Raw genomic sequence first — 13,559 nt, 5'->3', positions numbered from 1 at the left:
GCTAGTGGTCACAAGCTGGTTGCAGGATTGGTTTTAGCCCCTCAGAGACAAGGTGCAGCCCTTGCTGGAGCTGCTGACAAATATCAGAGCTGGTTCAAACCCCACACACAACATCGAGCCTGCAAAAGCACCTTCCTCCATGGTGCTTCTCCCTCCGGGCTCCCCAGCTCTGACAGGTAGGGCATCACGTGGGCTTTAAACAATTCCTAGCACTAGAAGTTGCTGTCATCTGCAGCCAATCTATGGTCACGATGGCTCTTTGCACTGTTGCAAGAAGACTTGCCTCTCTGCTTGGCTCCTGCCCGTCACAGCCCCAAAACAGTGTCTGTCACCAGATGTGGGGAGTATTCTGGAGGAAATAGCTTGGCAAGATAAGAGAGGAGGTGTGGGTGGAAGTGCCTCTCAGATGCTAGTGGGCCCAAATATGTTCTTATAATACTAAACTGTGAAAAATCTTTTGGCCACATGTGTCTGTGATTGGAGAATGATTGGAAGATGAGGCAAGTGGAGGGGAAATGAAGAATTATGTCCTTGCTGACAATCATAACAAAATCTGCCAAGCCGATGAGAGAACCCAGAGGCCGTGGGAGTATTTGTGTACTCTCTGTGTCCAGTGCAAGCGTAGCAACACTGCCCAGCGCAAACACCATGTGTGCCTGCTGCTTTCCATCTCCTCCCCTCCCTGCTGAGCTGGGAGCGATCTGGGTGTCACTTAATATAAAGGAATTTACAACTCACCTGGTGCCTTCAACCATGTTAACATCAGAAGCTGCTTTGCACCTCGCTGGCCGGAGCAGCACTGGGGAGAGTCTGGCTCCCAGTACCCTGACCTCTCTACCACGGCTAAAAGGAAAGCAGCACAGCAGTGCAGTGGGTCTGATGTCCCTAAAGGCTCCTGGCCCTCGGACAAGCCTGATAAGAAGCAAGGCAAAGTTTCGGTGGGTTGGCCACTGCAGAGGTGAGACGTCAGGGGTGAGGCTGCGACTGGAGAGCCCAAAGCCAGGGACAGCAGAATTCCAGCCTGTCACCACTCGGTGTTGCAGGATGGTACCAAAGGTGTGCAAAGGTCTGCTCTCAGAATGGAGTTTGGGAACCAGGGGCTCTGGAGCGTGATACTTTCGGACATGCAGCCCTCTCTCAGCCCATCTTGGTGCTTTTCCTTACTCCAGCCCTTACAGTCCATGCTGGCCACTTAGAGCCTGAGTCAGAGGCTACAAGATCCCTTAACGACTGCAGCAGACTCTATAAGGTTCAGGACTCTGGGGTAGCAGAGCCTTGAATTTATTGTCCAATATTTAGACATGCATATATACAAAAGGAGTTGGTCTTTATTAATTGGCCTTTCATAGGAAATTCCACCAGCTGTCCTCCTCCGAGGGGTGCCAGCGATGCTACAGTCCCAAGGAGTCCATATATGGTTGCAATCTCCTAACCCTGTGTGTTTCGCAGAATAGTGTGGTCATAGCTACTTTTAAGGATACGTGTGAATGTTGCTCCCTTTCCTGTATGTGTAAGCTCCCAGGAATGCAGACAAAGATAAAAAGTGTATAAATTAAAGCTGTCGGCTTTACGCAGCATGTCAGCTCTTCTACCTGCAGCAGCAAGGTTAGTTATTCTAGCCTACCCACATGGGCGCTGTGCTGAGCTGGGAAGGCACCACGGTGCAAAGGATGCTTTGTGAATAGGAAAATACCAACCAGCTAAGCATCAAAGCATTTCGCAATGTAAGTGTGCCTAGGCTGAGACAGCAGCAGAAATATTTTCCCTTGCCCTTCCTCCTCCTATAAGCAATGTTAAACTACAGCCAAGAGCTGCAGGTACCCGGCAGCTACCCCTGAGCCCTTTTTGTCCGTGAGGGAGTTCTGCGTCCTGAATTCTGCCCGATCCTTCTGCCAGGGACATCTTCCCCCTCCTCCTCCTCCTCCTCCCTGTTTCTGTGGCCTGGTGTCCACAGCCCATGGCTAGCTCCTGCTCTGTTCATTCTCCAAACGCAGCAAGAGGAGCTATGGTCTCCTTCAGTGTTGGTAGCAGCACATGTCCTGCAACCCGCTGACCTGCTCCTCTCCCCCATGCTAGCTGCAGCACCTTTGCCTGATTTAGGATGGGCTAATCACAGAAAATCAGAGGGGGGCCACAGTAGGCATGTTCTGCACCTGCATCCCATCTACCGTTTCTCCCTTGCCCCTCCTGCGGCACTGGCCTGTGCCAAAATGCACTTTTTCTGCTTAGCAGCACCATGGGCATAACCCTAAAGACAGCTAAGGGCAGTATGTCTCCCACATCGCCACAGCATCGTCATTCTCTGCAGCGCCTTGAAGCATCTCCTCTGCACCCTTTGATGACACAAGGCTAAATCTGCTCTTCTGTGATACAGCTCACTCCTAAAACTCCCAGAGGTACAAGAGGAAGGGGAACAACAGATGCAGCATTGCTTGCTTTTCCGTTTTCCCAGGCAGTTAATATTAATCACTGGTGCTTTTGGATCCTTTGTGTGAATTCTCCCAGCCTCTGAAGCTTTTGAGATCTGCAAGAGAGAACTGGAAATGCCTCTGGATCTCAGTGACAGGAGGGCCAGATTTAATACAAACGTCTTCCCTTCACCAGATACTCTGCCGTATTTTTTAGCTTTGGAATAGACGTGAACATCCTAAAGCTATTTAGCTAAATTACGTCTGGTTGAGTGGTCTGAGGTAACTATTTGCATTGGTGTTCACTTCTCAAGGTGCAAAATCAAGGATTCCTCTGATGAGGGAGGTCAAGTGATACAACGCTGCAAATGCACAAGATATGTCCAGGTTACGTTTTCCACCCTGGGACTTCAGAGCTGTGTCCGCTGCTCACATGAGAATGCCCAAATTGTTACAAAAGGCAAATGAATTTCCCTCATGACTCTGTTTCTGCTCTACATGGGTTGGTTCACCAGCTGGAGCTTTGTTGCTGAGATACTTGCTGTCGATAAAATGCCTTAGCTCTGGGTCAGATGCCTTAAAGGGCTGAATGCTATTGTCCCGCTAGAGAGAAGGCAGCACCGTTTGGCACAGTTACATGCCTAAACTCAGCTCCCATCAGTGACTTGTTGCTTCAGCTGGAATCTGTCTGTGCTCCGATGACAGAGCTGATAATAGACTGATGGCACTCGTGACAAGGGTGTAGGGATTGAGTAAAAAATTCCCTGGAAAAAATGGATCATCCTGGCTTTACAGATATTTAATTTGAGATTCCATAGCCAGCATCGGGCCTCAGCAATGCTCACAAGACTGAATTTCATTGCCCTAAGGAGGAGAGCCCAGCTGGGAGTCAGGCAATCGAGCCCAGATGGCATCGGAGCAGTTGTGTTCGCAGCAGCACAGAGCTGGCTGGGCTGCAAGGCTCCGCTGATCTGGGGAGTGGTGGGCAAATCTAATGCTGCAGATATACACCAAAATCAGAGCAGGATGCGTTGGCGCCTCGGGATGGGAAGAGGAGCATCCATTGGCTCCCCAGGAGTGGATCTGACCCAGGACACTGAGACGGTAGGGATTATGGTCCGGCTGAAAGTCCTGGACCACAACAAGCAGGACAGTTAATACCTGGACTTCTGTGGCTGGCCGTGCTCCTGATGCAGCAGAATGAGTAAAGCTGAGGCGCAGCGTGTAAATATTTATAGCCCAGTTACCAGGTTTCGTGTTTGGCCGGTCCCTCTTGGCTCCTACCACTTGATGTTTGTGGCTCTGAGTTGCCAAGGACACTCGCAGGGTTGCTCAAGGGGAAGAAACCTCTCTGAAGAAAGCCAGCGGCATTGCTGCGGCACTTCTCCGAGGCAGCGGGGCCAGCCTGGCAGCACCCAGGGCACCGGCTGACTCGTTTTGGCAGCCAGAGCTGGTTCTGGCTGCGGTGCCACATCACAGCAGCACCCACTGCACCCACCCAGCACCTGCATCTCAGCCAGCAGCTCTGGGAAGGGGGACACGAGGCACCGATGAGCCCCCAAAAGTTAGTCTAGCAGCGTTTTTCACTGACCAGCTCAGGTGTGCGGGAGGGAGGTGGCAAGTGAATGCACAGCACCCAGAGCCCTTTTCCTCCTGGGGGCTGGCTCTGTCACCCCTTGCTGTAGTGTGTTGCTCTCCTGGGAGAGGCTCCTTCATCAAAATCTAAACAGCCTTTGCATAACTCTCACGTTCTTCCTCAGATCCAGAGTCTCTAATGCCAAATATTTTTCCCTGCTGTTGGTTCAGTTTCTTCTTCTGTTCCCAACCCTTGCTTGAGCTGCTGAGGGGAAAAAATCACAATCTGTTTTTACTGAAGATATTTATTTCAGTTTGGAAGTGGCAGGAAGACAGCTTCTCTATATCCATTCATATATCTGAGATCTTTCTCTTGGGTCTCTTTCAGCTGTGACTTCAAACCATCTTTAAATCACTTCAGCAGAATTCAGCAAAGAAGTGAGCCCTCTCATTTTCACATAAGAGATGATTCCCAGAAAACTTGGTTTAAACCAAAGAAAACATACCCATGCTCCCTTCGTGCCAGCTGAACTAAATCAGTTTAAAACCCCATCTGAACTGGAAGGAGAGCAAAAGTCCAGCACAGAAAAATCTCCTTCACAACCGGGTATCATGTCTAAAATCTTTGGGTAGAGAAAGCTGCCTGACAGCTATTTACTGCAGCTCCTTCGGCACACTGAGCTCAGGAAATTGCATTCATAATTTCCTTAGTGCCAAACGGTTTGTAATTTTCCCATGACTATTCCTTTTTTTTGTTGTTTGTGAAACAAAGCCTGTGAAAAGCATACACAGATTTACTTTTTGCCTAACTATGAAGCTAACACGAAGCATATAGTTTAAGGGGATACTGTTCACTTTATGTATTTGACATAGGGAACAAGAAAATTGTTTGGCATAGGGAATAAAAAAACCCAACCTTATTTGTACCTAAGCCTTCCATAGATAGCCTTATAATTTTAATACAATCTTTCTTAGCAAAGGGAAAATTGATCTGACAGAGAAAGTAAAAATGCTCGTATAGCCAGTGCTGTCGGACACAAGGAACAAGCAGAAAAGGCAGAAAGGTGTGACCTGGCTTCTCTGTGTTATCATCAGAGTAGGCCTGAGTAGTAAGTATGGTACCCAGCGCATTTATATACAAGAAAAAGACTTTACTCTGCTTTAGCCAAAGGTGCTTCGGTCTGGTGAGCTGGGCTGGAGTTCAGCTCCAGCCCCTGGGACAGATCGTGTCCATGTCCTTGGACAAGCGGCTTCTTTCTCTACTTTGCATCTGGTGTAGCCATGGGCACCACGTGGGTAGTTTAGGTTGGTACCCTGGAGCACACTAAATTTAAGCCTCTGCATAACTTCAGCTGCCATTAACTATCTTACTAAATAAGACTTTCACTGCCATTAATTGAGTCATACAAAATCACTATGCGAAGAGCCAGCAGAACATTTATTAAGACTTCCCAGCTTGAGGCTTTGCATGCAGAGAGATGTGGACACACTGACAGCGGGCAGCAGAGAGGGCTGGGGTGCGACTCTCGCGTCCCATCCCACATCTGAGCAGAGCGGACTGGAACAGGCTGTGACAGCAGAGAAGGTTTGTGTGAGTCCCTTGCAGTGATGCCATGTCTCCAGCTCTGCTTTTTGAACCTGAATCTCCTCCACGGGGTAATTTTATGTCAGAAAGCTTGTCCTCTTTCTACCTGTCTGTTGTCACAAAGCCTGCATTTTAAACAGAAGCCAAGCCGCTCACATGTCTTTGGTAACACGCCTCCCTAGGAAACATGTGGGAAGGAAAAAGTGCTATTATGTCTTTTTGTACACACGGGAACCCGAGGCACAGTGAAACAAGGTGAACCCCTCCAGCCTGGCGATGTAGACAGGGCGAAGGCAGCCACAAACTAGCTAAGTGAGGGGCTGCAGGCACTGAGCACAACTTGCTCCTTTCTGGAGTCTGTCCATAGCGTAGCCAGCAGCCCTGGAGCCAGGCAGGTAGCGCCTGAGGGACTGATGTTATGTGACTCAGCCAAAGTCAAGCAAGAGGTTTGTACCAGGATGAGGAATTTAATTTTGGTCCCCTGAGCTGGAGGCAAATGCTGTAAGCCCCAGCCTATGCTGTGCCTATTGCTTCTCATGTTCATTGCAATCATCTAATCCAGTTGTATGTGTTTCTTCATGGTCCTCAGCTTTCTAATTGATTTGATTTTAGCTGCAGACTCAAGCAAAATGAAATTTGTCATGCTTCAAAAACCTCCTCTGCTATTAAAACATTTATTTTACTTATGTTAGCCTGTGGGTACCTTGAATTAATTTTTTTTCTGAGACTAAAATCTAAAGCTAGAATTAATAAAGGAGCCTAATTTCTGTCTGATGTCTGGAAGCCATCTTTTCAAATCTGGAACATGAAACTCCTGGTGAGCCTGACACCAAGGAAAAAGACCACTGTTAGGGTAATTATGTATAGTAAGATAAAGATAAACATGTTTTAGGTGTCCGTAACACATACCATCACAAATCCCTTTGCTCTTTTAAAAGTAAAACCTTATATTATAATGCTATTGCTTTACCTCATTGCTATTAGAATCCTTTGTTTGTTCAATCTCTCTGGATGTGTATCCATCCAGCAATTGATAATTGATAAAGACCAAACTGTCCAAAAGATAAAGAACCAAACCTTGTCTCAAATTTTATCTGTTTTTTTATGCAAATACTCAAATATTAGATGGATTTCTGTTATTGTTGAATGGCTGGCCAAGGTGTTTGCCGGAAGGGCCAAAGTCTGGAAACACTTAAGCAAATTGTGACCCAGCAGTTGTTGAAGTCAATGGAAACTTACTTGACTTCAGCAGACGGTGGCTCAAAAATTTTACTCATAGCAGTAGTTCCACAGGAGCAAAGTTACTTGTTTGCCCAGACTGTTCCCCATGCTTCATTTTGTGGGCTCTGCTCAGGATTAGACAGGGTTTACACAAAACATGAGACCAGATGAGGCTGGTATGTGGGCATGGAGAAGCAGAGGTGTGCATGCTCGCAGGGCTACCATGTCCCATGGGCGCATGGCCAGGTGGAGCGATGCCCGTGGCCACAAGCTGCCTGCTGCTCCCGCATCCCTGCCTGTGATCCAGCAGGCAGAGGAAACGACACCAGGACCCAGCGCATGAATGTGGATGGAAATGCTGAGGTTCAAATGACCGTGGAGCAGAAAACCTCAAGCCCTATCCTTGGCAGAAAACCTGGCGTGCTTGAATAACCCCCTGCAGGCTGCAGATAAATAGCTGCGACCACTGCCAACATTCCTTGAAAACTTATTTTGTTGCTGGAAAGACAGTTGGAAACCTTCGTTTCTGTTGCCTTTTCAAAATGTAGCCTTGCTGGGGCCGGAGAGTCAACAGATGGGTCCATTTTTGCGGGGCCCTGGTACATCATCTTTTATAAATGGGAGTCACCTTTGTAATTTTCCATGCACAGAAGGAGCAACTTGTACTGGGAGAAGCATTTTGGCCTCTGTCAAAGGACGCCAAGCGGGCTGACACGGCTGTTCCTCTTAACCTGATAGCTGAGCCATCCCTGCAGTTGCTTTTTAAAGGTGGGAACAATCTCTAGCTAGATCCTCTCTCAATGTGCAGATTCTGGTGTCACTCAGGAAAATCTGAGTAGCGGTGATGCCTCGAATAACGCAGTCACTGTAATTACTCACGGGCTTATTTGATAGTGGTCTTTCAGCAGGTGACTGTCCAGTTTTCAAAAAATCTCTTTTGATCTGTTGATCCAGCTTTGCTGATGGTATTGTAGGGCTATGCTACAGACATATTTTGACACTACATGGTGGAAAGCTGAGTAGTTTTATGTATGTCACCCAATACAACCACAATCCTTTTTCTGTGTCTTACTGTTTTGCCCGCTAAATTCAGGAGAACTTCCTATTTTATCCTTTGCTGGTTTGCACAGCCACTGGTGAAGACAGATCCATTGATGCCCCTCAGCAGCAATTTAACCCCTCACTCCCATGCATGTATATGATTTACGAACCACACTGATAGGAAAACTTACAGCTGATGCAAAGATAGAGAGCTGACCGACGCCTGTTTTTTGCAGAGGTGCACTCGAATCTGCTCCCCGCTGAGGATCGCAGCATTCCTGTGCTACACGTCCAACAGGTTGCGATGCTCTCGTTTGCATCAACTTGGAAAGCAGCACGTTATGTGCTTAAACTCCATGGAAAAAGGGTTTGCATCACTGATGTTTTAACCACACCATTATAAAACCTCCCACAACCCCACCCTTACTTACTCCCTGAGAGGAATGACTCTGAAATGTTTCAGCTTTTCCATTACTTCGCCTGCCTGGAGACTTTCTGCTAATGGCCTGCAAGGTAATTAGCCCATTGCAGGTGAGCCCCAGCTCCCTGCAGGGCGGGGGTTCAATTTGGCCACAAGTTAGCCCCCACGGCAAGAAAATGGTGGGATGGTTCAGGGGGGTGGAGGCTGCTGTATCTCTTTCCCTATTTCTTTTTCTCTTTTTTCCCTCTCTCCTTGTCTCTCCGATCTCTTGAAATGACTCCTTGCAGGGCGCTGTGTCTTCCTCTGGGCATCTGGGGCTAAAAACAGCCTTTGGAGAAGTCATAGGACACCTTGAGGAGGGAGCCATCACTGGGGTCTCGGGGATCAGCTTTCCAGTGTGACTCTTCTCCTTTCAGCTTTTCAGCTGGGATGCCCTGTGTGGGCCACGGGTGCTTTATATACCAGTGGGAAAACAAGCAGTCCAAACCAGGACACGACCCTCACTTCCACACAGAGTCAGGGGCAGTCAAACAGATGGCACCGGAGCAGCCAGTGTGTGCGGCTGCCGCTGCCAGGAAGGCTTCCCGCTCTCAGAGGCTGGCAAAAGGAGATGGCTGTGTATACACAGACAAAGCCTGTCAATTAGGCAAATAACAGGGCAGCGACCCAGGGAGCCAGCGTGGATAGGGAGGCAAGAGGGTTTGTAGATGGCACCTTGCCCCCAAAATGGCTGCATCCCTCAGGCTGCAACATTGGAAGGAAAAAAGAGCCCTTCCCAGCTGTTTTGGATGAAGGGGCAATGTTGGTGGTGAGAAAGGAGGTCTGTCTGGAGAGGGTTAATGAGAGGGAGTGGTAATTACCCTCACCTTGAGCTGAGGAGGGAGTGGAGGCAGCTGAGGGGAAGGGCTGAGAGAGGAAGAGCTGAGGTATGGGTCCTGCATGCTGGGAGAGGAGGGCAGGAGGGCTCTGAAGGGCTTGTGTGGGGAGGTCAGCCCTGTTGGTGTGGAGAGCTGCTGTAGCCCTGTGTGGCTGTGGTGTCCCACAGAGGACAGGTGAGTGGGGCAGCCCTGTCTCCTCACACGGGGTGGTTGTCACCACTGTCAGCCCTGGCCTGGGGACACCATGCGTGGGGCATACCACCCCCAGTCCCAGCCTGGCATGTGGAAACCAGGACAGCCAGACCCACCCAAGGGGCACATGAATGTCATTCTGCATGGATTCACCCCAAAATGCATGTGGCTTCCTTCCACAGGGCATCAGCTTGCAAAAACAGGCCCTGTTGTGTGGAAGACTTTCCCCTCCTCTGTGGCTGCAGAGTGATTTAATAAAAACAGCATGGAGACCCAAAGGATGATGCAAAACATATCTCTTTCTTCACCGGTGTGGACGAGCCCATGCTCTGAGGTGAGCCCTTTGCTTTGGGGTAGCATCCTGCCCTGCGGGGTTTCTTGCTGAGCACTTGGCTGTAGAGCAGCCTCCCTGCAAGGCTCTGCGAGCTCCGCCATTTCCAAATAAAGTTTCCTAGCAGTTAGATTTGAGTGAGTAATTCAACTGACTCGGTTTTAAGTACTTCTGCTCATAGTTCATTTTGTTTGGATAACTAGTCAAGGATATATTGGAGCATTGGAGTCTTTTTTTTTTTTTTTTTTTTAATTTATTGTGTTTGCCAAAAATCAATGCACGCGGTAACTGATTATATTCCTTAGCAAGCAATGGTGATAGCATGGGGTTGACTCAGAGTTGTCTCAATCCTTTGAAAAGAGTTCTGTCATTCTTGCAGTTTATTTTTGCTTAATCCAATGCTTTGGCAGAGATTTTTATAGCGCTATATTGTATCTGTAATACGGCAATGCCTGAGTGCCTTTTCCTTGACTCTAGTTGCATGCTGTCCTTGCTCTCTAAATTATCTTCTGTTCTTTTCCAAACAGAATAAAGCTGCTGTTGTGATATGTGCAAGGTTAAGAGTGCTTAAATTCTTCTCTGTCATGTATACTGGTCATTTTAAGTCTGCAGATTTAAGGTCTGATCCTGCAAACACTCACTTGCTGTCAGAGGCAGCAATATTGAAGGTGGGGTAGAGTAGTTGCTTTATGCCACATGCCTTTGCAGAACTTTATTCTGCTGCTTTTTTCTGGATGTGAAATTGTGCCCATGGGGCTGGCCGGGAAAGCCAAAGGGGATCTGGAGGATGCAGCAAGTGTAGGATCAGGCCTTGAGCTGTAATCCAACGAGAGCAATGAGTTACTCAAATAACAACTTGCTCTGCTGTAATCAGTGGGAGGCATGTTAAATAGATCAATTTGTTATTTAGCTGCTACTCTATTAGGCCGACAGACATACTGCCTTAGAGTTGTTTTTGATGGTAGCTGGTGTTTGGGATTTGGCAGTGAAATCTCTAGTTTGTGTTGTATGTGGAAGGCCTCTAATATTTTAAATAAGAGGCAGAGGATCCTGGCAGCAGCCTGATGATGCTCCCTGCAGATGTGGGATCCTTGTTATGCTGCTGGTGGGCTGCAGGAACCTGCTGTTGGGCTTGTTCACTTACTAGCGTGCTTGTGCTTCTCCAGGATGCATCTGCATCGGAGTCAGTCCCCAAATACTCCTGTGGTGGCAGGGGCACTGACCCGTCTCTCATGAAGGGGCATTAACTAAGCTCCACTGGTACAGGTGCTCCTGGACCCTTGCTACTCTTGTGTCCTCCTGCTTACTGCCAGAAGCAGGAAGGTTCCTTCCTTCGAAGGAAGAAACCCTGCAGGAGGTGGCTGCAGGGTAACTTGCCCAGTGACATTTTCCTACAGCTGTGCAACGCCTAGTTTGTCTTTATATCCCAGCACTCTACAATTCATGCTTCCCCTGGAGCTCTTGGCTTGATTTATCTAATTGGAAATGTTCAGTCTGAATGTCCCATCCTTGAGGGGCCTTAGTCTCTGCGATTTCTCATGAGTCCCAGAGCTCTGCAGCTGCAATCACGTAAGCAATATCATAGTCTGGGGGCAGGGGGCTTTTGCTAATGTTCTTCTTGGTCTGATTGTTGGTTACACACAGCTGCTAGAGAAAAGTTCTTGCTGATGGTAATTAAGTTTTATGCTTGTTGGTAGAGCTATTGGAAAAATGAGCTAGAAATGCGTATTTGGATTCCTTTGAAAATCAAATGTAAACTTTAGTCCATAATGATAAATAATGGTGGTGTTTCACATCTGTATTTTATGCATGCCTGAAGCTGCTCTTGGCAAGTGGTGACTGTCTGAGCCTTGAACCTCAGGGCAACCCAATGTTCTCGTCCCTGCTAGGAATGGTGTTAATATGGATGATGCAGTGTTGGAAGAATCTGTGGGACTTACCTGTTGAAAGAATAGACACACACATAAATACAAATGCTTTTGTGAAGAGAGTGTGTTTGCTCTTATGCAATGTTTCTTTTATTTTACTAAACAAACAGAAATTCCTTGGCCCAAGTATAATGATCTGCTTTCCAGGGATACCAGTGGTGTATCCGACATACCCACCTGGATGCCCAGCCTCTCCTGCCATTAGTCAGAAGCTCTGTGGCTCTCCAAGGCACCACAAAAGCCTATTTGTAGTGCAAGAGCTCCAACCCAAGCACCTCCTGTTAAAAAACAAACTAACTTACTTGCTGGACCATGTATCCAATAGCAGAAGCACGGAAGAAAGTGGGACAAACTTGGAAGACATAAGAGCAGGAAAAAAAAAAGGGATAAGGGATGGAGAAAGGAGGGGGGAAAACAAAACAGATGTGAATGTTGTCAGATTTGTCTGGCGTGGTGCAGCACAAACAGGCAGATTTGTTTAAAAATAGGAATGACTTGCTACCTGATAGTACTTTTTCTCATGTCTGCTTTGAAGAAAATACTCCTCTTCTGGCACCATTTGCTGTGCTCTCTTCAGCTGGGTGCCTTCCCTCCCTGCAGGCTGCTGACTTGAAACGCATCCCTTCTGTTTGTTTTCTGTCCTGGAAACTCTGTCTATGAACCTGAAGGTGACACGTATTGTTACAGAGCTGCCAGGAAAAGCTTTAGCTTTGAGAGAGGGTCGCTTGGACAGGGTGGGAGGCTGGCGACAAATTGGCCCATAAAGAAAGTTTTTGTGCCGCATTTTCCTTGGGTGAAACAGTCTGGGAGCGCAACTCCTAGCACTTTGAGGGTAGCAGGGCTTTGCTCAGCCTGGTGAGTCCCATGGGTCCCAGTAACAGTGCTTTGCTGTTGTGGGGATGCAGGGGAACAGCTATGCTGGCCAAGTGCCATCGCTGGTTGGGTTTTCCCCCCGTGGACCGTGCAGAGGCCCTGGGAGGAGCAGGCTGTTTTCCCCCCCTCCAGCTGCTCCCCTGGCAGGAACGGTGCTATTGGCTGGACTATTTTTTTTTTTTTTTTATTCCAGTGCGCCTCCCTGCTATAAGTGGTAAAGCAGCCGCTGTCCTGCCAGCTGGACACCCCAGCCCAGCCACGCTGCTTCTGCGAGGCTGGAGGCACAGCCCTGGACCGAAGTGCTCCCACGTCCGTCCCGCTGCCGAGGTGCTGTGCACAGCCGCACGCAGAGTTCAGTCCATCCCTTCCCTCCTCCAGGCAGCAGCCGCCTCGCTGCAGCTCCCAGGCTCTCCGGCAGCCAGTAAGCACATGCCTCTGCCTCTCCCTCTTGAGCATCATCTTGCTGAGCAGGGCAGGGAACGTTTCAGCATCCTATGCTTCGCAGATCTTTGAATTTCAGGGCTTGTGCTGGGTCTTTTCTCTGCCTTGTGACTGCTCTGCTGGGGAAGGGTTTGTGAGAGCAGGGCTGGGGGAAATGGGAAGTCTGTGGGTGTATAATGTACTTCTAAAATGCTCTTTCTAGCAAGCAGTTTCTTCATGGATCACTGAGTTAACCTCAGAAACCGCCTCTGTTTTATGCAGTGTTTTGGGGGTCGGATTTATCTAAATTCTTTCTTCTGATTTCTTTTGCATCCTTTTTTTCTGATACACGTATTCTCTCCTGGAAGGTGGTGGCTTTGAAGGTACAGGCAGCCACTGGGATATAAATATAGCTTTTCTCTTTGCTTCCCAGCCAAGTGGGTGTTTAGGGAGCATTTGCAGTGGTACAGAGCTGTGTAAGAGCTGTCAGCTGTGTGTTTTCCTAGGCAGGTGATCAGATGTGCCTGTTTGAAGCTTTTAATGACAGCTGGGGAGGAAACAGCTAAAGCAGCGGCTGTTGCATGGGCTCTCAGGTGATGTGGTGCTCTCAGAAAGTGAGGACTGATACCCTCTGAATCATGGGAGCAGGCTGGCAGTAACAGAATTGGGGAATATGGAAATGCAAG

The 13,559-nt window shown here is 48.3% G+C and overlaps 1 protein-coding gene across 2 annotated transcripts in view; it reads left to right on the top strand.

The window, feature by feature from the left end:
• Nucleotides 1–9,265: 9,265 nt before the first annotated feature.
• Nucleotides 9,266–13,559, top strand: part of FHL1 (four and a half LIM domains 1) — a 38,010-nt gene continuing 33,716 nt past the window's right edge. The window contains exons 1-2 of one of the 2 annotated variants that reach the window (XM_050902069.1): nucleotides 9,266–9,303; nucleotides 9,504–9,655. The gene's annotated coding sequence lies outside the window, so the exon portion shown is untranslated. Of the gene's footprint in view, nucleotides 9,304–9,503; nucleotides 9,656–12,662; nucleotides 12,875–13,559 lie in introns of those variants that run through there. The other variant, XM_050902070.1, reaches the window with a different exon arrangement.

The sequence above is a fragment of the Gymnogyps californianus genome, chromosome 9 (assembly GCF_018139145.2).
Source record: "Gymnogyps californianus isolate 813 chromosome 9, ASM1813914v2, whole genome shotgun sequence".
NCBI classification, from domain to species: Eukaryota; Metazoa; Chordata; class Aves; order Accipitriformes; family Cathartidae; genus Gymnogyps; species Gymnogyps californianus.
This window is presented reverse-complemented; position numbering and strand designations above follow the sequence as displayed.